The sequence below is a fragment of the Staurois parvus genome, unplaced genomic scaffold, assembly GCF_062004578.1.
Source record: "Staurois parvus isolate SC_StPar_1 unplaced genomic scaffold, SC_StPar_1.0 ptg000081l, whole genome shotgun sequence".
Classification (NCBI taxonomy): domain Eukaryota; kingdom Metazoa; phylum Chordata; class Amphibia; order Anura; family Ranidae; genus Staurois; species Staurois parvus.
In genome coordinates, this window is record NW_028317877.1 from 16,382,361 (window position 1) to 16,407,500 (window position 25,140).

The following is a 25,140-nucleotide window of genomic DNA, read 5'->3' on the forward strand; positions in this document are numbered from 1 at the left end:
GTACAGCAATGTCAGGAGCAATCCGGGTCAGCAACTTATCAGAACACAGGTACACACAGATCAGGGAACAGGAAAGACCAAACGGCAACCAGTGACAGCTCAGGGGGATTTAAATATCGCGCCCTGCGCGGTCATTGGTGCCAGGCGTGCGCCCGTGGACCCTAGTGCGCATGCGCGAGTTCGTCGCCGCGGCTGACCTGGACCTAGTGTTCGTATCCCTGTGCAGGGCGGCGCACTGCGCCTGCGCTGGGACCAGCGCCACGGCGATCCCTGACAAGGGGGTTGACTACACAATGAGAAAACAGTGATTTCCCTCCTGGGAAACAAACCCAGCAAAGACAGTGATCAGGGGCCAGAGAAACCAATATGTAATATACAACAAGGAAATGGCGGTCTTCAACATACTTTGATGGTGTACCAGAAAGTATAAAGCTGGGGGTTTTCACCAGCAAAGAGACTGTGGGGCAGGTCCGTAAACTGGACATATGGCGGGGGGGGGGGGGGGGCTCTCTGTTATCAATATACAATGAAAAGGAGATCTCTGGGCCATTATATACCATCTGTCCACCCCTACTTATCACTCCCAGCACAAGAGTTAGGAGGGTAGATAGATGATTAGGAAGACAACAATGGTTGTGTATGGCTTTCTCTGCGGGGGGGGGGGTTACTGGACAACAAGGGAATATAATTACTCCCGTTATTGTTGCCACATTAGAAAAAAAATATATGTTACCGAGTTCTCTGTTATTTACCGCCTATATTACTATAAAGCTAACATTTTCAGCTTGGAGTAGATAGAAGTATTTTTTGCGACTGAAACCCAATTCTAATGTAATTTTTCAGCCACAAATATAGATGTCAATTGAATTAAATGTTTGTGCAGCAAAAAAGTCCAAATTCTCAGTAAAAAGTTGAAGTTGTTGGCGTCATCATCATCATCTGTACAATTTATATGTTGGTGAAATATAAATTAAAAGAAATTTGTCAAACATACACAGAGGTGCTTAACCCAGGTGGAAAAAGATGAGCTATTTTAAAGGCATATCCTCAGCTTCCCGACAGTCCTGAATAAAGCTTGTAACACACACTAAAACAACAGCAGCTGGAATGTGATAACATATTCTTCTGTTTACAAATCAGCACCACAATCCTGGCCTGCTCAAGCATACAGTACTTTTGAAAATCGTGTGGTTTTCATAACTGTTGAGTCTAGTTCAATGTTTCATTGACACATGGAGTTTATCACACAAGGCCTGGCTGCCAGCAGTTGATTTTCCCAGCTTCTTTAGGTTCATAATAAATTCACTGTTGTAGTGAAGAAAGCTTTAGGCCCCATGCACACTGGACACTTCTAAACGATGAAAACTGACTGCTGGAAAACGTAGGTTAAAAACATCTCCGTTTAGCCGCGTTTGCATAACGCGTTTATGTGCGTTTGTGTTTAGAAGCGTTTTTTAAAGATAAGCACAGGAGAACCTCCAAAATGCCCAGAATGCACTGAAGAGTGGTAAATTATTAACTATTTCAGAGAAATACAGAGAGTAGAAGCAGAAAGAGCAGTATGTGTTGAGATTAGTTTAGGTGTGAGTGGCTCATTAACATTTCTTTTGTTTCCAAGGGTGGGAAAGGTGTCCAGTCATTAAGGTCACTTGGCAGGGGGTCTTCATGAGGAATTTGAGGGGTGAATACCATTAACATATCTTTTGTTTCCAAGGGTGGGAGAGGTCTGAGGTGTGAATTGGTCATTACAATGTTTGACAAGCTTGGTAGGAACATCCTGTGTTCAGTGTTTTGTCCATCTGAGTACCTTTAAAACACTTTGCATGCATTTTTCATGATGAAAAAAGGCTCGACAGCATCGGGAACTGGAACAGTTGAAAAAAAATTTCAAACGTAAACGCTTACAAACAAGCATTTTGCGTTTGCAACACTGATAAAATCGACTGCCGAACGCAAGTTTTCTGCGTTCAAAAAAACAACTGTAAACTCAAATGCCTATAATCAAAGATGTGTACATCGACACATAGGAAAACATTAGGGTGAGTTCAGGGGCTGCTGAAAAAAAACGCTGAACAGCTCCTAAACGTGAGTTTATCAGCTACAGTGTACATGAGCCCTTAAAGTGATACATTTGTTTTTGGTGCAGTAGACACATCACAGATCTAACCCCATTATAAAAAATAAAATAAATAAATTCCTGATCTGCATACTTCATCTGGATCAATGATCAAACAATATTAAAGCTAAAGATTCAGCAAAAGAACCAGGCAAGTAGCATTTTCAGAATAATGGCCACAATGGCAGACCCATGTTTCTCTCATGACATGTTTGCTGCAACGAAATATTGTCCCCTGTCGCTCCAATTCATACTTTCATGCCATGTATAGCGACTTGGAAGATACACAACATTCAGTGACCGAATTATTCTGGAGGTGTTCCCACCACTCTGCTGGGGAACCAATTAAATTATATTATACCCTTTGAATGTCTTTGTGAATGTACCACAGACCCCAGATTGGGCTGAGGGGTCTGACCCAGGTTCCCTTCCCTATGAGAAACACAACAGCACGCAGCAGCTCCAGAGTCTCAAAACTCAAGATATAGGCAGTGCATGTCTTTTTGAATTTTAATGCTGGTTAAACTTGGTTAGGGTACAGAGTGAGTTTTGGGATACTCCAAATTTAGTGCAAAGGATAAGACAGGACACTCTCTGGCTATAACTGAACTCTCCAAGGTGAAGCCCTGTTTTTGTGAGGGACGGGTGAACCTACAGCTCAGGAAGCTCCATAGCATAAGCCAGGGGTGGGCAACTGTGGCCCTCCAGCTTTTGGTGAACTACAAGTCCCATCATGCCTCTGCGAGTCATGCTTGTAACTGTCAGTTTTGCAATGCCTCATGGGACTTGTAGTTCTACAACAGCTGGAGGGCCACAGTTACCCACCCCTGGCTTAAGCAGTCCTAAACCAGCAAACCAGTGAGACACACTCTCCAAGGGTTAAACAGACAGTCACAAGGATCTCTCTATCTTCCTCAAGCCTTTACTCACTGTGTCCTGTGTACTTGGATGTCTTTCTATACGTAGCAGCTAGATTCTGTATTGTGAGCCTCCAAGCCAGATCCTCAGTGAACTTCCTCCAAACTGTTCTCAGAAACTTCAGGAAACACTCCCCACCCCATTCTAGCTCTCCCTGTGCTAGAACCTCAATGAGCTCCAGTGAAATTCAGCCAAATGACCCAGAGGGCCATAGCCCTCCAGGCTGGACCTTCTCTTCCAGTATAAAACTCTGCTGCTCCAGGCCCCAGCCTATTTATACACATCGCAGCCCCCTACTAGTTATTCTTCCTCCCAGGGATTGGCTAAGGTATGACTATACAAGTCCAGGGTCTGCCTCTTCCAACCTAGTAAATTGTAGAACTCACTAGAAAACAGGGGAAAGCAGTTGAGCCTGCAACCAACAGAACCCAGAACAGCCAAAAGCAATCAAACTCTGCTCCACTGGCTACAGAGGAGCCAAGAACTAAATTTGTCTTAATCCTACTAGCAACTTAACAATGAAACCTCGCTCACTCCTCACTGGCTGTGATTGACAGCAGAGGGAGCCAATGGTTCCCACTGCCATCTCAGCCAGTGAGGAGGAAGAGACCCCGGAGAGCCTAGGCTCTCGTACATATTGCTGGATCACAAAGGGGCTCAGGTAAGTATTAAGGGGGGCTGCTGCACACAAAAGGTTTTCAAGGTTCAACCTTGAGCCATTACAACCAATTTAAATCAAATCAAGAGAACCCCATACTTTAACATTTATTATTTTCCAGAATTTCATGTGGGTCTTGATAATCTGTAGAGAATTGACCTATACAGACTATCATGCTATGTGCAAATAGTCAATTTAATCAATTTGCAAATCCAATTCACTCATCACTATGTGTAGATGTAGCAATATAAAAAAAGGAGAGAACATAAATCTGCAGCAAAATGAACAAAAAAATTAAAGAAAGTATTTTGCAGGCCCCTAAAAACGGCCTTCTTAGTCTTTGTCTTGTAAATAGCAACTCGTCTATCTGGGTGAAATGGTAATTAAAGATTTGCTGTGCTAAGCTAGATGTATTGGAGGAAAAAGAAAGTAAAAGCCATCCAGACATCCCAGGAAGTGCAGGGAGCTGATGAATACCATGGAAGGAATGCTGTGTGTTATGTGCTGCTTCATGATCTGTTTTAAGAACAAAATGTAAAAGCAATGGACAGAGTAGTACAAAAACTGTACCATTTGGAACCTGGTACTTTCGACAATGCAATGTTTTGCCAATTACTGACCAATCAAAACATTAATTGCATTTAAAAAAAAAAAAAAAAAATACAAAAAACTTTAGAAACCTGCATGTAAGGACCAAAACCTGCCACTTTTTAGCCTGTGCATCCTGGGATAAAAGTGTCTTAACTGTATATATAATATATATTTCAATAATAATACAAAAAATAATAGATTTCTATACTTCTACAAAATAAGCTTTGAAGTGTTTTTTTTTTTAGTTTTCGATACAGTAGGGAAGGGTTAAAAACTCTGTCAAATTATTTTTTGCTGCCTTTGTCCCTTCACTTCTTGTCCTAGAGATGCAACAGGGAGTTACAGTAAATCTGTAGAAAGGTGAGGGGAAACCCCCTCTAAGATAGTCGTGAAATATGCCTAGGATAAAAGTCCTGGCATTTTTCTGCGTCTGACGCTGGTAGAATTTACAACCAGCCATAGAAATGAATGGCTGTAAGCTCTTGTAACTGTAAATGCTGATGCTTCTGTCATTGGCGTTTACCTGTGCTTGCCCGTACAACATATTTCCTAAACAAACTGTAATGGCTGCATTCAGGTTTCCTTTTTTTAGGCTTTGCCCCCTTTGTTTTTAGCTGGGGATACGACCATGAACATGCTTCCTGTGTTGGGGTGTCTCCTCAATGGACAGAGGAGCAACAGAGACATCTTTGGACTATAGCACTGTTAGTTTGGGGAGGTGGTAGGGTTAGATGCAGATGGACTTGACTAATAAATTAAAGCTGAACTCCAGGAATGCTTTTTACCTGCTTGGTGACTGAGGGTAAAACAAATGTTAATGCCTGAACACAATTTAGCAACTTTGACATGTGTTCGTAAAACTACATATCATAGCAACTGCTTTGTGTATTCTGGTGGATTATACTTTCTTTTCTTCAGGGCAAATTGGGCTCTCTTTAGCTGGTCAGAGGGAACAGATATCTCCTGATTTTTCTTTTACTCTAAAAGGGAAACTTGCCGAAAAACAGTGAGAACATTTTTTTTTTTACCAGTACTGCCCACCATTTCCAATGGGCAGGTAGGCGGCATGGGCAGGCTGGATTACGTACAGGTACCTAATCTAGCCTTGTCAGGGTTTGGGGCGTACATGCACGTACCAGCTGCTAACCCACTCTGTCATTGGCTACAGTGGGATTTTGTCATCAGGTTCCGGCCAATGATTTATGGTTGAGACCTGCTGATTGGCTGTAGCCAATCAGAGCACAGAGTCCTGTGTTTACAAACACACAGGGCACTGTACACAGATCAGAGATCTGGCTGTTACCCAGATCTGTATGTAAAAGCAAAACATATTACACTTGTTGACACACAGTTAGACCTTTGATGTTAACCCCTTCCCAGCCAGTGTCATAAGTACAGTGACAGTGTACAGTATTATCTGATCACTGTATTAGAGTCACTATTGATGTCAGTGTCAGTTAGTGTACCTCCCAGAGAGGATCTGTTAGTGAAAACAAATACAACACCTCCTACGCTCAGGGACCCAGATCAGAAGTGGGCAAATGGAGCAATATATGAAAGTTCGTCCATTAACCAAATCAAAGGTTGTGCAGCTCTAACACAAGACTGGGGAAGCCAGACATAAACTGTAATGAAGAACAAAAACAGAAAGCGCACCAACCTTGCGCATTACCTCAGTAAGCAAAGGGTGAATTTATTGAATTAAGATATATAAAGTGGCAATATATAAAAGGCATAAAAAATCCAAAATCGAAACACTGGAATAGGAGACACGTGCAAATCCCATCGAGAGGGTAGACTCTCAGGGTGAAGCTGAAGCGTTTCAAAGGGCAATCCCTTCTTCCTCAGCGAATGCGCAAGGTTGGAGTGCTTTTGTTTTTCATTACAGAGGGTCTGTTAGTGCCAGATTGCTTGCTACACTATCACAGTCCCACTATAAGTTGCTCATCACTGCCATTATCAGTATAGCATCATAGCTGCATAAATTCCAGTATACAGTTGTGTCCAAAATTATTCAACCCCCAATGCTGTAAAGGGGTTTAGGGACTATAGTGTACATTTGGAATTGTATTCAGAATCAAATCCTACAAGGACGTTGTAACTACCCAAATGCAACTAAAATGACATCAATTGTTTATGTAATACAGTAGTAAATGGTTCTTATGTGGTTTCTTCATTGCCACAATTATTCAACCCCTTAAAGACTACCACTCTGAAGAACAGAGGTTCATACAGGTGCTTTCCATCAGGTATTGAAAACACCTGTGGATGTCACCGAGCAGCAATCAAGCATAATAAGCACCAATTAGGCAGCTTTAAAATGACTGTGATACTCAGCTCCTTCTAGACATTTACTGGTGTGGTTACAAACATGGTGAAGGCAAGAGAATGGTCCAGGAAGACAAGAGAAGAGGTGATTTCTCTTCACAGGAAGGGCAATGGCTATAAGAAGATTGCAAAGATGTTAAACATACCAAGAGACACCTTAGGAAGCATCATTCGCAAATTCAAGGCAAAGGGCACTGTTGAAACGCTACCTGGTCGTGGCAGAAAGAAGATGCTGACTTCGACTGCTGTGCGCTACCTGAAGCGTAGAGTGGAGAGAAGTCCCCGTGTGACTGCTGAGGAACTGAGAAAAGATTTGTCAGATGTGGGTACAGAAGTTTCAGCCCAGACAATAAGACGCACACTGCGTAATGAAGGCCTCCGTGCCAGAACTCCCAGGCGTACCCCCTTGCTGTCTCCAAAGAATAAGAAGAGTCGACTGCAGTATGCCAAAAGCCATGTGGACAAACCACAAAAGTTGTGGGATAGTGTTCTGTGGACTGATGAAACAAAATTAGAACTGTTTGGGCCCATGGATCAACGCTATGTTTGGAGGAGGAAGAACAAGGCCTATGATGAAAAGAACACCTTGCCTACTGTGAAGCATGGTGGAGGGTCAATCATGCTTTGGGGCTGTTTTGCTTCTGCAGGTACAGGGAAGCTTCAGCGTGTGCAAGGTACCATGAATTCTCTTCAGTACCAGGAGATATTGGATGGAAACGTGATGCAGTCCGTCACACACCTGAGGCTTGGGAGACGTTGGACCTTTCAACAGGACAATGATCCCAAGCATACCTCCAAGTCCACTAGAGCATGGTTGCAGAGGAAAGGCTGGAACATTTTGGAGTGGCCATCGCAGTCACCAGACTTAAATCCGATTGAGAACCTCTGGTGGGACTTAAAGAAAGCAGTTGCAGTGCGCAAGCCTAAGAATGTGACTGAACTGGAGGCCTTTGCCCATGAAGAATGGGCGAAGATACCCGTAGATCGCTGCAAGACACTTGTGTCAAGCTATGCTTCACGTTTAAAAGCTGTTATAACTGTAAAAGGATGCTGTACTAAGTACTAAGATTGAATGTCACTTGGGGGTTGAATAAAACTGATAATGCTGTGAGCACAGAAAAGACATTTGTGGTTATTTCATTATAACTGTTATGTTATATTTGTCTGACCTACAAGTGCCTCTTTAATGTAAATGTAAGCAAGATGACTGAATGATCAAAAGCAATGTCAAACTGGCCAAAACACTCAATTTCAGTGGGGGTTGAATAATTTTGGACACAACTGTATATACACCATTAGTAGATGCTATAACTTTCACACAAACCCATTAATATACATTTGAGTTTTTTTTTTTTACCAAATACATGTAGCAGAATACTTTTTGGTCCAAATATTTTAAAGAAATTTTTTTTAAATAGGTTTTATAACAAAACTAGAAAATATTGTTTTTTTCATTTATATAATAAAAAATAAAACCCAGAATTGATCAAATACCACCAAAAGAAAGCTCTATTTGTGTGGAAAAAAATTACATTAATTTCATTTGGGTACAATGTTGCATGACCACGCAATTGCCAGTGAAATTAGCACAGCGCTGAATAGCAAAAAATGACCTGGTCATGAAAGGGGTAAAACCTTTCGGAGGTCAAGTAGATACATTTAGCTGTATATATCTTGCAATTACCATAATTTACCATCAAACAACAACCCAAAATAAATTAACCTGCTCCTGGAGATGGCAGCAATACTACATGTGTATGTTATTTGTTGTCTGTACTGGTAGTAGGACTCAGAAACAATAGTGCACAGTTTGCTTTTTTTTTTTATTCTACCTAAAAACACACTGACACTAATAGTAATTTAAAAAACGAAACAAAAAATCCTATCCAAAATATACCTGTGCTGACCTTTGACCCTGACCCCCAACACTAACCCTGGTACTGACCTAGATCAAACCTTGAACTAGCCATTTTTTTATTTAGGTTTTAATTTTTTTTTTATTATTTTGACACAATTTGGTTTATATACATCTTCATCTACTGCAAGGACAGAAAGATAAAATGTATCTTTCTCTCCATTCAGAAGAGAATGTAAATACATAGGTGGGCTGCACAGTGACTGAGCACTGTGATAGCCAATCAGAAGTTATCACAGAGATCAGGTGACCCAGGAATTGGAGTCCCGATAGTAGAAGACCCAGGGCTCCAGGTGAGAGCCCAGTCTCTGTGCTGGGAGTGTGCCGTTCACAGATATGACATGTACACAGATATGTGGCCTCACGGATAAAGACCCACTTCAGTGAGGCCGCACATCAGAATATGGTTGGCAGGATTTTTGAGATAAAGGTTTTACAAAAATAAAAAGCAGACTATTCTAAGCACCTCGTCAGTGTTAAATGTTTTGTTTTTTTTTTCAGAATGATTGTTCCAAGTTTGTGACTCAAAAAGAACTGACACCAGGCAACAAGCATTTTTAGGTGGCCAGCAATGGCAGCCCCTTTTCTTCATCCATAACAAACTTACTTTCAAGTGTATCTTTTAGGCAAAATCTCCATTAGATAGATTCACCTCTCTACTTGTACTGGATACCATTGCCACTGAGAACAAAATTGAAAGGAAATGCAAAATGTAAGTGTTTTCCATTGAACAAAAAGTGAGGGGAATCTCACTTTTGGAGATATCCTCTAACTTTAATTTGCATCTTTGGAACAGGGAGTGAATAAAAATTTCCCCAATGGTACTCAAACAGCATGTTTGTGCTATACATACCCTTTAACCACTTCACCTGGGTGGATGTCATTTGCGTGAAAGGGTTACACCGGGATAATACCTGCACTTGCTGGCATCACCCTGGTATCAACATTTGCAGCAGCCAATGCGCTGTAAAGCAGAAGCGATTCCAGTGGCTGTACAGCTACTCCATATCACTTCTGTGGGCAGCGGAAGGGCCACGCCCCCTCCCGCCACATTTCCTGGGCTCTCCCATCTGATTGGGGAGCCTGGGACTGCTCTGACTGACAGCATCGGTTGCACTACATAGAAAAAGAGGAACTGACATTGTTCCTCCCTCTCTGTGACCCCGGAAATGACAATTACTGTATGTCATCACTTCCAGTTTTGGCTCTTTGTTTACCTGGCCATTAATGGCCAGGGAAACAGACATTTAGACTGATCTGCGTCTGATCAGCTGCATTGTGGCCAGAGGGGAGATCTGGGAGTCTCGTAGATGTTGTTCATCCTTTGTGATAGCAATAAAGTTAATAACAAAATAAATTAAATAAACAAGACAATGTAAAAAAAAAAAAAAAAGAAGTTTTAAATGAAATCAATAATAAAAAAATGAAAGTGCTCCCATCTCCCTTTGTTCACATGCAAACGCGAATGCATATGCAAGTCCTGCATGTATATGTAAACAGTGATCGCACCACACGTGAGGAATCATCACAAACCACAGAGCGAGAGCAATCATTTTAGTTCCAGACCTCCTATGTAACTCTAAAATTGTAACCTGTAAAAAGGCGCTTAAAGCGTCACTTATGGAGATTTTTAGGTACCGTAGTTTGGCACTATTCCACAAGTGTATGCAATTTAAAAGCATGACATATTAGAAATCTATTTACTTGGTGTAAAATCATCTTATATCTTTCCAAAAATTGAGTATTATATTGTGTTTGTGTGCAATAAAATTAATTAAAATGTATTTTTTACAAAAAAAATTACTTTGAAAAACTGCTGCACAAAATATCGTCCGATATAAAAAATTGCAACACCCACCATTTTATTCTCTACGGCCACTGCAAATAATAAGGTTTGAGGTTATGAGTAATTTTCTAGCAAACAGACATGGATTTTTTACTTATATGTGAGATGTGTCAGAATTGGCCCAGTGTTGAATTAGTTAAAAGTGAAATGGCCTTTAAATAGCTCCACAGGGGTATAAAAGTTCCTTTTAACCACCAATTATCCCTGACCTGTTCTTGTGGCAAAAGCCATCCATCAGCCTCATCGTTTTACATTTTCTCCACAAACAAAACAAAACAAAAACACACAGTTATGCAAAAATTCTAAAGCATCAGTACACAAATAATAAAATACAAAGTAAATGAAAAAATATAAACTCCCTTAAATGCTTTTATATATATTAGAAGTATTTTCCTTTTAGGCAAGTCCGTTTTAATCAGTGAAAATCACTCTGCTCATCCTGCCCACCAAGTTAGTTTTTTTACAGCTAGAATGAAGGCACATAACAGCCCTTTGCTTTGCCCGACACATAGTCATTATAAAAAGTCCAGTAAGTCCTACAGGCATTTTTACACTATAAAACCTAATAAAGACACAGACAACAGCCTGGTTGGCACACAGGAAGAGAAAAGGTCACTGATTACAGCTGACATCCATGTCTGTTACAGTGTTGGGTGGGAAGAATCTAGCTGCCCCACAGCCCCCTCCATAGCTGATGTTCTAATGTCTGAAAAGAATCCAGCTGCCGCTCATTCACATCTATAGAATGACAATCAATGTTACAGTGTGAGCAGAATCTGGCTGTGCCTCATTCGCCTCCATAGGACACCAGAGCCCATCTTAAAGTGATTTCAAACTCAAATGGAAAATGTAATATATTACCATTCCTTAGACATGGTGACTGTATTAGTTTTCTCTCTCTTTTTTTTTTTAGTTTTTTTTGCCCTGTTTTCACTTGGTGATCTGGCCAGAAACACACCTCTTGTATTAGTGTGCTTACACTCTGGAGCAAAAGAGACAGCTTTGGACAGCAGCAATTCCAGCCTGGGGGTAGGGAGTGTTGGATGGATTAGCAGATTTAGGTACACTAACAAATTAAAAGGTTAACTCCATAACTCCAGCTAACACCTTTTAAGCAGTTACAGCAACAATTTTGTTCTTTTTTGAATAAAGGTTTTATATAAATAAAAGCTGATCATTTTAAGCACCCCTGCCAGTGTTAAATTGTTTGTCTCAACTCTCTAACTGCTACATCTACAGGACAGCTTAACCTGATGAAAAACAAAACTAAAGACTTGCTGGATAGGTCACCAGGTGAAAATAAAGGAAAGAAAACAAATTAGGTCATCACACCTAAGAATTTGTAAGCTATCAATATAATAAAAGCGTGCTTTTGATGGGGGGCACAGTCTCTGATGGGGGTGCTGCTTCTGACGGAGTGCGGCTTTGAATGAGTGCAGAGCAGTTAAACACAGCAGTTGAACTAAAGCAGGAGAACTTAAGCAGCAGGAACACAACAACAGCAAGAAACTCTACTGCATGCTGGACAGACTGCAAGGAAACACCCTGGGAAACATCTCTTACATACCTGAGTCCCACTTCGTGTACCTTTTTATATAATACACCCCTCTTCTGCTCTTCATATTACTATCCTCTGTTCACAAATCTCATTTCTTTACCCCTCTGCTCCACCCCAAAACTTGTACATCTCCCCCTCATTGCTATCATCTCCCTACTATTGCTTTCATCACCTCCCCAAAATGCCTCTTCCACTCCTCCTTCTCATTTTCCTCTCCTCCGTTCCCAAAATACATTCACTATATCTCTCTGCTCCTCCCAAACAATTGTATATTGTGTCCTCACTGCTTCCCTCACCCCTCTACGGCACCCACCACCTCCTCCTATTACTCCGCTCTCCCACTGACCCCAACACCTCCATTAGTAGTTTCTCACGCTCCTGCACATCCCGCTCCCATGCCACCTTTCTCACCCTTCTCCTCCTCATAACCGCGGGGGACATCTCCCCGAATCCTGGCCCTCCACCACCCGCACAAAACCCTCCCGCCTCCACGTCCTGCCGCAACCCCCGCAACCTAGTATCTGTCCCCTTGCTCCCTAAAATCTCCCCCCCGGTTTCATGTGCACTCCTGAACACCCGATCGGTGTGCAACAAGCTTACCGCCATCCACGACCTCTTTGTTTCCCGCTCCCTCAACCTCCTGGCGATTACGGAAACCTGGATCCAGCCCACTGACTCTACCTCCCCTGCTGCACTCTCCTACGGCGGTCTCACCTGGACCCACTCACCCAGGCCCAACGGTCGTAAAGGTGGTGGGGTTGGCCTGCTCCTGTCACCGCTGAGCACCTTCCGAGTCCTCCCAAACCCCCCCTCCCTATCCTTCTCCTCCTTCGAGGCCCACTGCGTCCGACTATTCTCCCCAACCCCCCTGAAGATTGCTGTGATATACCGGCCTCCTGGATCCATACCCCGCTTCCTGGATGACTTCTCCTCCTGGCTACCCTTCTTCCTCTCCTCTGAGCTACCCACTATCATCCTTGGGGATTTCAACATCCCTGTCAACCTCGACAACCCGGACACAGCCCGTCTCCTCCACTTAACCTCCTCCTTTGCACTTGCACAGTGCATACAATCCACCACCCACTCCGACTGTAATATCCTTGATCTTGTCTTCTCCAACCGCTGCGCTCCCCACAACCTCACTAACACCCCCTTCCCTCTCTCTGACCACAACCTGATTACTTTCTCTATCTCCTCTTCCTCCAACGCCTACCCTTCCAAATGTCACACTACTACCAGCCGTAACCTCCGCAACCTTAACCCTACCTCCCTCCACTCCGCAGTTGATCAACTCCATGACCGCATCCTCCCCCTGTCCTGCCCCGACTTGGCTATGACCGCCTACAACAATGCGCTGTCAACCGCCCTTGACTCACTAGCGCCTTTAACCACACGCAACATCAGACCCCGACCGTTCCAGCCCTGGCAGACTGATCACACCAAAACCCTCAAACGACACAGTCGTGCCCTGGAGCGACTATGGCGCAAAACAAAATCCCAACAAGCCTTCACCCTATACAAATCTGCCTTCCACACCTACACCTCCTCCCTCCATACTGCCAAACAAGCCTACTTCCTGACCCTCATCAAGGCCCTCTCCTCCAATCCTCGCCGACTCTTCTCCGCCTTCAACTCTCTACTCTCGCCGCCCCCACCTCCACCCAGCACCTCACTCACTGCCCTTGAGATTGCCAATCACTTCAAAAACAAGATTGACACAATTCGCAAGGACATTGCCGCAACTCACACGCCTTCTCAACCCGTCCCCTCTCACACAGCTACCCCCTCATCCCCCCTCCCCCTCGACATAACCCACAGGGACTTCATCGCTGCTCAAACTCCCTCCAACCCCCTTCCCCCTCACTCAGCTACCCCCTCTACACCCCTCTCCCACGGCCCCACCACTGCTCTGACCTCCTCTCCCACCCCACCCTACATTCCTCATACTGAAGCTCCCCCAACACTCCGCACCTTTGACCTTACTACCATCGAAAAAGTCTCCAAGATCCTCTCTGATGCCCGCCTCACCACCTGCCCCCTTGACCCTATCCCCACACAACTCCTACAACCTCCCTCCCCCTCCATCCTATGCTCCCTCACCCACATCTTCAATCTCTCCCTCTCCTCCGGCACTTTCCCTTCCCCTCTGAAACATGCACACATCACCCCCATACTTAAAAAGCCCTCCCTGGACCCCAATGACCCGAACAACCTCAGACCCATCTCCCTGCTCCCATTTACATCTAAACTCCTCGAGCGCCTAGTCTACGCCCGCCTATGCTCTCACCTCAACGACGACAACCTCCTCGATCCCCTACAGTCCGGCTTCCGTCCCCTACACTCCACCGAAACTGCCTTACTCAAACTCTCCAACGACCTGCTAACCGCCAAAGCTAATGGCCACTATTCAGTGCTCCTACTCCTTGACCTCTCTGCGGCCTTTGACACAGTCGACCACCCCCTCCTCCTCAAAAAACTACACTCCCTCGGCCTCAGAGATTCTGCTCTCTCCTGGCTCTCATCCTACCTGTCACAACGCTCTTTCAGCGTTACCTATAATGCCACCACCTCCCTCTCACTCCCCCTCTCTGTTGGGGTCCCTCAAGGCTCTGTCCTCGGGCCCCTTCTCTTCTCCATCTACACCTCCTCCCTTGGCCAACTCATACACTCTCACGGCTTCAACTACCACCTCTATGCCGACGACACACAAATCTATCTCTCAACCCCCCACCTCACCCCCTCGGTCTCTGCCCGAATCACACACCTGTTGAGCGACATATCAGACTGGATGTCGCTCCACTTCCTTAAACTGAACCTCTCCAAAACCGAGTTTCTTGTCTTCCCTCCAGCCCGGACACCACCCCCCATTGACTTCTCCATCATGTCCAACAACGCCACCATCAAACCCGCCCCGCAGGCCAGAGTACTTGGTGTCATTTTGGACTCCAACCTATCCTTCCAGCCCCAAGTCCACTCTTTAACAAACTTGTGCAGACTCCACCTCCGCAACATCGCCAAAATCCGCACGTTCCTAACTCCAGAAACCACTAAACAGCTCATCCACTCCCTCATCATATCGCGACTCGACTACTGCAACTCCCTCCTCACTGGCCTGCCTCGCCGCTGGCTATCCCCGCTTCAGTCCATCCTGAATACGGCTGCCAGACTCATTCACCTTTCCAACCGCTCCGTTTCCGCCACCCCCCTCTGCCAATCCCTCCACTGGCTTCCGATTGCGCAACGGATCAAATTCAAAATCCTAACGCTGACGTACAAAGCTGTCCACCATACTGCCCCGAACTACATCACTGACCTAATATCCAAGTACCGCCCAGCACGCACACTCCGCTCCTCACAAGACCTCCTTCTCTCTAGTTCCCTGGTCTCCTCCTCCCATGCCCGCCTCCAGGACTTCTCTAGGGTGTCACCCATCCTCTGGAACTCCCTGCCCCAACCCATCAGATTATCACCTACTCTCCTCTCCTTTAGGCGCACCCTGAAAACCCATCTCTTCAGGGAAGCCTACCCCGCCCCCTGTTAACTTGTCGACCTCCTCCACTCTTCCTACCACTCCATCCCCCACAGCTATCTCCTCCTGTGCCACCACCCCCTCCCTCCTAGATTGTAAGCTTGAAAGAGCAGGGCCCTCGATCCCCTCATGTTTTGCATTGTATTGGTATTGTTCTGTCACATGTTCTGTCCCCCTTTGTAATGTACAGCGCTGAGCGAACTATTGGCGCTTTATAAATACTGTATAATAATAATAATAATAATAATAATACTGCTTTAAAAATGTGTTAAACCCAAAACTAAAAATGTAATATATTGCAGCTTACAAATCATTAGATGTGGTGGCTGTATTAGTTTTCTTTTATTTGGCTTTTCCCCGATTTCACCTGGTGATCTGGTCAGTATCACACCTCTTGTATTTGTGAGACACCCCTCTGGATGAAGGAGCACAGGGGACACAGCAGACAGCAGCAATGTCAGTCTGAGGGGAGGAGAGTATTAAATGTACTAGCAGATTGAAAAAGAGTAGCTAATTGAAGCCAAACTCCAGCTCACACTTTATAATCACTTACAACTGTTTTTTTTTTCCTTTTGGGACAAAGGTTTAACACAAATAAATAAAAGATGATTGCTGATCGCACCCCTGCCAGTGTTAAATGGTTTGTCTCATCCCTGTAAAATGATATATTCTGCTGGAGAGCTTGAACTTTTATAAAACAGACTTGCTGGCTGGATTACCAGATGAAAGTAGAATAAACAAAGCCAAGACATTTAATACAGCCATCACATCGAAAATCAAACATTTATTATACTGCAGCTTACCAATGCTTAAGTTTAACACAGCTTTAAAGTATGAGGACTATCTGGCTGCCCCTGACCCACCTCTATAGAACACCAAAGCCTATGTCACATTGTGAGAGGAATCTATCTGTCCCTTGTTCACCTCCATAGGATACCATATCTCATGTTACAGTACGAGGAGAATCCTGCTGTGTATCATTGACCTCCACAGGACATCATATTCCATGTTACAGTATAAGGAGAATATACAGTAGCTGTCCATCATTGACCTCCAAAAGGACATCACAGCCCATGTTACAATGTGGAGACAATATAACTGTCCCTCATTCACTGCCATAGAACACTACAGACCATGTTACAGTGTGGAGACAATATAACTGTCCCTCATTCACTGCCATAGGACACTACAGACCATGTTACAGGGTAAGGAGAATCTGGCTTGCCTTTATTCATATCTATTGGACACCATTGCCCATGTTACAGTGTAAGGAAATTCCAGTTGCCCCTCATTCACCTCCAATGCCTGTGGTGCAGTATGAGAAGAATCTGGCTGCCCCTCGTTCACCTCCATAGGACACCATAAACAACGTTACAGGGTAAGGAGAATCTGGCTGCTCCTTGTTCTCTTCTGTAGGAAACCATAGCCCATGTTACAGTGTAAGATGAATCTAGCTGCCCCTCATTCACCTCCAATGCCCATGTTACAGTGTGAGAAGAATCTTGCTGCCACGTGTTCACCACCATAGGACACCACAGACCACATTACAGTGCAAGAACAATCTGGCCACCCATCATTGACATTCATTAGGACACCATAATCCATGTTAGAGTATGGAAAAAATATTACTGCCCCTCATTCACCTCTATAGGACACAATAGCCCATATTACAGCGAAAGGAGACTTTGGTTGCCCAGTATTACAGTATGAGAAGAATCTTGCTGCCCCTTGTTCTCCTCCATAGGATACCACAGACCACATTACAGTGTAAGGTGAATCTGGTCGCCCATCAATGCGCTCCATATGACACCATAACCCATGTTACAGTATGAGGAGAATCCAGCTGCACCTCATTCACCTCTGTAAGACACCACAAGCTGTCTCTAGTTCACATCCATAGGACACCACAGACCATGTTACAGTGTAAGGAGAATCTGGCCGCCCATCAATGCGCTCCATATGACACCATAACCCATGTTATAGTATGAGGAGAATCCAGCTGCACCTCATTCACCTCTGTAAGACACCACAAGCTGTCTCTAGTTCACATCCATAGGACATCACAGGCCATGTTACAGGGTAAGGAGAATCTGGCTGCCTCTTGTTTGTAACCCTAGGCCACATTACAGTGTAAGGAGAATCTGGTTGCCCACTATTGACCTCTGTAGGACACCATACCCCATCTTACACTATGAGGAGAATCTTGCTGCCCCTAGTTCACCTCTATAGGACACCATAGACTATGTTACAGTGTAAGGATCCAGCTGCCCCTAGTCTACCTCCATAGGGCACCACATCTCATGTTACAGTAGAAGAAGCTTACTGCCCCTCATTCACCTCTAGAGAATACCATAGACCATGTTAAAGTTGAAGGAGAATCCTACTACCCCTCGTTCACCTCCATAGCCCATGTTACAGTGTGGGGAGAATCTGGCTGCCCCTCAGTACGATGTGAGAAAACTCTGGCTGTCCCTTATTCATCTCCACAGGACACCATAGCCCACATTACAGTGTAAGGACAATCTGACTGCCCACCATTGACCTCCATAGGACACCATAGCCCATGTTACAGTTTGAGGAGAATCTTACTGCCCCTCATTCACCTCAATAGGGCACCACGGACCATGTTACAGTGTAAGAGGAATCCCTCTGCCCCTTATTCATATCCATAGGACACCACAGACCATGTTACGGGATAAGGAGAATCTGGCTGCCCCTTATTCACCTCCTTAGGACACCATAGCCCACATTACAGTGTAAGGAGAATCTGCTTGCCCACCACTGACCTCTATAGGACACCATACCCCATGTTACACTATGAGAAGAATCTTGCCGCCCCTTATTCACCTCCATAGGACCCCATAGACCATGTTACAGTGTACGCAGAATCCAGCTGTCCCTCATGTACCTCCATAGGACCCCATAGATTATGTTACAGCATACGCAGAATCCAGCTGTCCCTCATGTACCTCCATAGGACCCCATAGATTATGTTACAGCATACGCAGAATCCAGCTGTCCCTCATGTACCTCCATAGGACCCCACAGACCACGTTACAGCGTACGCAGGATCCAGCTGTCCCTCATGTACCTCCATAGGACCCTATAGACTATGTTACAGCGTACGCAGGATCCAGCTGTCACTTATGTACCTCCATAGGACCCCATAGACTATGTTACAGCGTAAGCAGGATCCAGCTGTCCCTCATGTACCTCCATAGGACCCCATAGACTATGTTACAGCGTACGCAGTATCCAGCTGTCCCTCATGTACCTCCATAGGACCCCATAGACTATGTTACAGCGTACGCAGTATCCAGCTGTCTCTCGTGTACCTCCATAGGACCCCATAGACTATGTTACAGCGTAAGCAGGATCCAGCTGTCCCTCATGTACCTCCATAGGACCCCATAGACTATGTTACAGCGTACGCAGTATCCAGCTGTCCCTCATGTACCTCCATAGGACCCCATAGACTATGTTACAGCGTACGCAGTATCCAGCTGTCTCTATTGTACCTCCATAGGACCCCACAGAGCATGTTACAGCGTATGCAGAATCCAGCTGTCCCTCATGTACCTCCATAGGACCCCATAGACTATGTTACAGCGTACGCAGAATTCAGCTGTCCCTCATGTACCTCCATAGGACCCCATAGACTATGTTACAGCGTACGCAGAATTCAGCTGTCCCTCATGTACCTCCATAGGACCCCATAGACTATGTTACAGTGTCTGAGGAGAACCTGGCTGCCCTCCATATATAACCCATACATGGCAGACATAAAAGCAGCACCTTCCCAATGGAAACAATGTCTCACTGCATTTTTCAGCCCCCAAAAAGAATACAGAACCCTGCCATGATACAATGTATGAACGAATCCTTCCTCACAGCACTTTATAATCTGCAACAGAAAGGAGAAGCCTCCATTGCTGTGTACAGCAGGCATCACCCAGCTCCATTATCATCTGAACACCTGGGATCCGGTTTCCACAGCTCCTTCTCCTCCTCCTCCTCACTAATTATTCCCAACAGCCTGGCAGGGCAGTCATGGAGAGACCCAGGCATGGAGAGCCAGAGCCAGGCATGAGATACGAGCACAACGTGCACGGAGGGGGAAGACATCGGAAAAGTCTCCAAACTTACTTGTTTCCTCCTCATAGTGCAGGAGACAGCAGGCGGCTCCGGGGGGAGGTCATGCTTGTGGCAGACATCGATGTCTACATACAGTTAGGAGATCACAATAGGTTAGTCGAAGTCTATCCCAGGCTATGCCCCTCCTTCTAGAGCCAGCATATCCTCCAGATCGGCAGGAGAGGAGAGAGGAGGGCAGGATAAGACTCCTAAATGGGGGCTGAACTGTTCACCATCTCCTCCTCCTCATCATCCTCCTCCAGCATGCCCAGCCAGACCTCTGTTACATGACACCTCTGGCAGCACCCTCCCTGCCATCCTCTGCTGGCACTGCCACCAGCTGTGATCCTGACCACACACACATTGGGTTCTCATCATCCATCTGACTCTTCATTGGTTGTATTGTTCAACACAGACAGTACATCTATCTGATATCGATCCGATCACTTTCATTAGGGAAAGAAATATTTTTTTTTACTTAGATTTCTGAACAAAAGGTTTGTACAAATATTTTATTTACTTTTATTAATCTATTTTGGAAAGAATTAAATCTCCCGAACGAAAGACACATACGATGTTAGAAATGTCATCATTCGGGAAAAGTTCTCCATCCTGTACCGATTTTTATTTCTTTTTTTTATTTTTTTAAGGGTGCAGTAAAGCTGGCCATTAAAAAAAAATGTTGAAAAAAGAGCAAAACATTCTTTCGATCTAACAGTTGGCTCAATTGTTGTATCGGAAAATTTCCATCGAATTTTTAATTTTTTTAAAATGGTTTTTGGCATTAAAGCAGAGTTCCACTCAAAGTGGAAGCTCCGCTTGTTTGCCTCCTCCCCCGCCCCTCCACTGTCATATTTGGGGGGAGCGGATACCTGGTTTTTACAGGTACCCGCTCCCACTGCCGGCTCAGTTTGCCGCAGCGAGGTGAGCCGGAAATTCTGTCCCCTCCATCCTCCTGCAGTCACCTGGGAACTTTCACAGGTCCCAGAAGACTGCCGGACCAATCAGAACATGCAGCACAACTCGCACATGCTCAGTAGGCACCCAGCTGTGAAGCCACAAGCTGTCACAACCTGGTGCCCACAGTTGTGATGCCAGCACCAGGAGAGAAGAGGCAGAGAAGGGACGGCGTGGGTGAGCACATTTGCTAGACCCTGGGACAGGTAAGTGTGTTTATTAAAAGTCAGCAGCTACAGTTTCTTTTAACCACTTGCCCTCCAGAGTATTTACCTCCCTTCCTGACCAGGCCATTTTTTGCGATATTGCACTGCATTATTTTACCTGACAATTGCGCAGTTATACAACGCTGCACCCAAATGAAATTTATGTCCCTTTTCCCCACAAATAGAGCTTTCTTTTGGTGGTATTTGATCGCCTGTGCGGTTTTATTTTTTGCGCTATATACAAAAAAACACAATTTTGAGATTTTGGACTTTTTACTATTAAACATGTCCTGTAAAAAAATGTTAAAAATCAAATTTCGTTATAAATTTAGGCAAAAATGTATTCTGCTATGTGTCTTTGCTACAAAAAAAAATCCCAATACGTGTAAATTAATTGGTTTACGTTTAAGTTATAGCGTTTACAAATGGCAGCATAGATACTGGAATTTTTATTTTTTTACAGTTTTTTTTACTAGTAATGGCAGCGATCAGCCACTTATAGCAGGACAATGGGACTGCGGCGGGCATTCTGATACTGGGGGGAACTGACCTTGTGTCACTGACATCTCCAGTGACACTAATATAGTGATCAGTGCTAATAAAAAGCACTGACACTGTACTAATGGCACTGGGCAGGAAGGGGTTAACATCTGGAGCAACCAAAGGCTGTGTGCGTGCTTCACTTTAAGCACACTGCTTTGTATGGCTCTGCTATGCAGAGACAGGGAAGAGATCTGTGTTGTTTATTCACAGGTCTCTTCCCAGTCAGAGATACTCGGCAATCACCAGGTAATCACCAGCCTGGACCCGATGGTTGACAGCCGAGGCCACGAATGGCGGCGCAGGTAGGGCGCGTGTGCCCCCTACCTGGAACTGCAAAATCACATATATACGTGATTTTTGCGCACCCGTGCCGCCTTGTAGCATTATTTCTGCTATAGGGCGGCGCGGAACCAGTGAATTGGAGTGCAGTATAGCTAGCCATAAAAATAAAATAAAAAAAGTAAAAAAAAAGTGAAACATTCCTTCGATCTAACAATTGGCTCAATTGCCATATCAAAAATTTTCCATCAAATTTTTCCAATTTTTTTGACATTAAAGCACAGTTCCACTCAAAATTTGAAGCTCTGCTTGTTTGTCTCTTCCCCCCCCCCCTCCACTGCCATATTTGGCACCTTTGGAGGGGAGGGGGGAGCAGATAGCTGGTTTTGACAGGTATCCAATCCCACTTCCGGCTCAGTTCTCCGCGGCAAAGTGAGCCAGATGTTCGGTCACCTCCTTCCTTTAACAGGTCCTGGAGGACTGCTGGACCAATCAGAATGCTCAGCATGATTCCTGGTGCCCACAGTTGTGATTCCATCGACAATTTAGACAACAAATTAAAAACCATATATATTATTCCAGTAATGCAAGTTAGTAGACATTTAGGATTGTATCATAAATTTGAGACCAGTGGGTGAGCACATCGCTGGACCCTAGGACAGGTGAGTCTGTATTTATTAAAAATCAGCAGCTACAGTTTCTGTAGCTGCTGACTTATAATAAACACAAAACTGGAACTCCGCTTTAACGACTTCAATACCGGAAACTTTGATCATCTTCCTAATCAGGCCAATTTTCAGCTTTCAGCACTCACAGTTTGAAAGGCAATTGCGCGGTCATGCAACGATGTACCAAAACTAAATTTGTATAATTTGGTTCACACAACTAAAGCTTTCTTTTGATGGTATTTAAACACCACTGTGTTTTTCATTGTTTGTTAAATAATCCAAAAAAAGACAGAAAATTTAGAAAAAACAAACAAGTTTTTCTTTGTTTCTGTTATAAAATTTTGCCAATAAAAAAACTTTCTTCATAAATTTAGGCCAAAACATATTCTGCTTCATTTCTTTGTTGGAAATAAACCAAATTTGTGTATATTATTTAATCTGTAGGAAAGTTATACAGTCCACAAACTATGGTACATACAGTATATCTGAAAATCAATCAATCCTGATATACTGATGGCTTATCTCATTTCTTGAAGCCCAAAAATATCAGGACAGTACAGATACCCACCCCCCCTTTTTAAAAAGTAGAAAGCCTGCTGTATTTAGTAAGAGGCATGGCGAGTTTTTTGAAGTTGTATTTTTTCGTTCTATTTACAGCACATTAATTTTTTGTCAAAGAAAATGAAAAAGAAAAATGTCACCATTTCACCATTTTTTTCCATACTGTCACCAGTGCAGTACAGTGTCATCATATAACTGGTCTGGCAGTGATCAGGGTGACTGACTGGTGACAATAGGAAAACAAAAATATTTTTTATTTCCGAAATTGTTTTATTTGTCCTTAAATTTTTTTAGGATTTATTTTATAAAACACTGTGACCAGAGTAATACAATTATGAATAAAATGTATGTCCATAGGGTGGTACTATGGATACATAACTCATAGATCGTGCCATCCTATCTCCTTCTGTCCACATAATTTGTCCTACTCTCAGTCTTGCACCAGTGCCGGTGAGAGCTACACAGTAATTAGATGTGAGATAGAAACAAGCAGGCACAACGTTCACAGGCACACAGAGAGCTCACTCATGCACTGTTTCGTCACATTAGAACTCCCAGATTTGGGATGCAACACACAGAGGATGGCGAGGCGTGCATTGGATGCTGTGTGAGCCAGAAAATTAAGTTGTCCTGTTCCCTTGGCGCATAGGGACAAGCTAGCTGAAGCAAAGCATGAAAATAGGGGAATCGATCAGCTATGACACTACCGGGTGCAGCCACAACACGCACGTCCATTATTACAAGGTAAGGCAAACAAAGCCCACACTGGGAATGTAACTACAGTAATTCCTAGTCAAAACAGCGAAAAAACTCTGATAGAGTGCTGGCCTTGCACTCACAAATGTGAAAAGAGTGTTCCGAAACGAGCATCTGGTCAGTGGCAGGGCCACCCGATGCAGTAGGATGGGAAAGCACGAATTGAAAGGCTGTCGGGCTTGAACCCACAAATTTGGAAAAAGAGTCTGAGACCTCTGGACTTTTAAGTCAATAATCAGATGCGGATGACCGCGTCTGTCTGTGTTTTCGAATGATTTGGTTTTCTGGGAACAAAGCACTGCGCTTGAGATATGACAATGAATATTACGAAGTCATTGTTATCACACAGTGAAAAATGATGGTGCCATGGAATGCATTTTGATGTCAAAACTACTCTGTTGACGTCACAGAGTTGGAGCACTTGCTAGGTAGTTGTGGCCAAGTGGTTAAGGCGATGGACTTGAAATCCATTGGGGTCTCCCCGCGCAGGTTCAAATCCTGCCGACTACGTCCTTATGTAGAAAAGCACAGCGTGCAGGTTCCATAGGGAGCACCTGCTTTGTGGCGGAGGGCGTCTGACGCAAAAGAGGAGAGCTTATCGAAGCCTGTTGGCCTCAAACCCATGACCCGTCGATAAGTAGTCTGAGCAGTTTGGACTCTTCATCCATTGATCACAATTCAGCCAAATGACTGCCTCCTGGGCTTGAACCTATCACCCATAGATGAGGAGTCGAGGCACTTTTTGGACTCTTCCTCCTTTGATCAGAAGTCGCTGATTGTTACAGTACCTGTTAGGATGCTCAGAAGTGAGGCTGTGGCAGGTATTGGGATGTCCCCAGTTGAACGTTAATGTCTATGTTACGATACCTTTTGTTAATAAAAGGACAGCTTACAGTGTTGAAGCTGAGCAGATGGTCAGTGGCGGGGCCTCTCATTGCCGAAGGAAAGAAAAGCACGAGTTGACAGGCTGTGGGGTTTGAAGTGACAAATGCAGAAAAAGAGTCTAAGCCCTTTGGACTGTAAATCCATTGATCAGCTCCCGATGGTTGCTTCCTAATATGTTGAGGAACCCTTTGCTTTTGAAGGAAGAAAGCATAGCTACTGAGATATGACACTGAATATTATGATGTGATTGTGATCACACAGTGAAAAAGCATTAGGCCATGGCAAAGTATTTTGATGTCATGACTACTCTAGTGTCGTCACCTCCAGACACAGGCCGTCACAGGTAGTCGTGGCCGAGTGGTTAAGGCGATGGACTAGAAATCCATTGGTGTCTCCCCGCGCAGGTTCAAATCCTGCCGACTACGCTCTCTCACCCCTTTTTCCCCAAGGCACGGTCAACAATCCCAACGGCTCCGTGTGTTTTTCACCTGCCTAACAATTGCATTGATCATGTAGTTGGATGCTGTCACTTGTTGCCCTGTACGCCCACAGCCTACACTAGAGTCAATCTTCACATTCCTCTGTCAGCACTTTCAGCTTTTGTGTTGAAACATGAGGCCTTTGGCATGGCAAAGCACAGGTCCTCTGTGCATGGCCTCTTTTTGTAGCGTGAGACCTGACACTTCCTGTGC

The 25,140-nt window shown here is 44.4% G+C and overlaps 1 protein-coding gene and 2 non-coding genes across 4 annotated transcripts in view; 2 read left to right on the forward strand and 1 right to left on the reverse strand.

Annotated features, from left to right (window-relative positions):
• Nucleotides 1–19,743, reverse strand: part of NINL (ninein like) — a 253,682-nt gene extending 233,939 nt beyond the window's left edge. For both annotated transcript variants that reach the window (XM_089669816.1, XM_089669815.1), the window contains exon 1: nucleotides 19,606–19,743. The gene's annotated coding sequence lies outside the window, so the exon portion shown is untranslated. The remainder of the gene's footprint in view (nucleotides 1–19,605) is intronic.
• A 4,248-nt stretch (nucleotides 19,744–23,991) lies between these two features.
• Nucleotides 23,992–24,073, forward strand: TRNAS-UGA (transfer RNA serine (anticodon UGA)). Its single transcript has one exon. It is a non-coding gene; the product is annotated as a tRNA-Ser (tRNA).
• Nucleotides 24,074–24,791: 718 nt separating this feature from the next.
• On the forward strand, nucleotides 24,792–24,873 carry TRNAS-AGA (transfer RNA serine (anticodon AGA)). Its single transcript has one exon. It is a non-coding gene; the product is annotated as a tRNA-Ser (tRNA).
• Nucleotides 24,874–25,140: the final 267 nt, after the last annotated feature.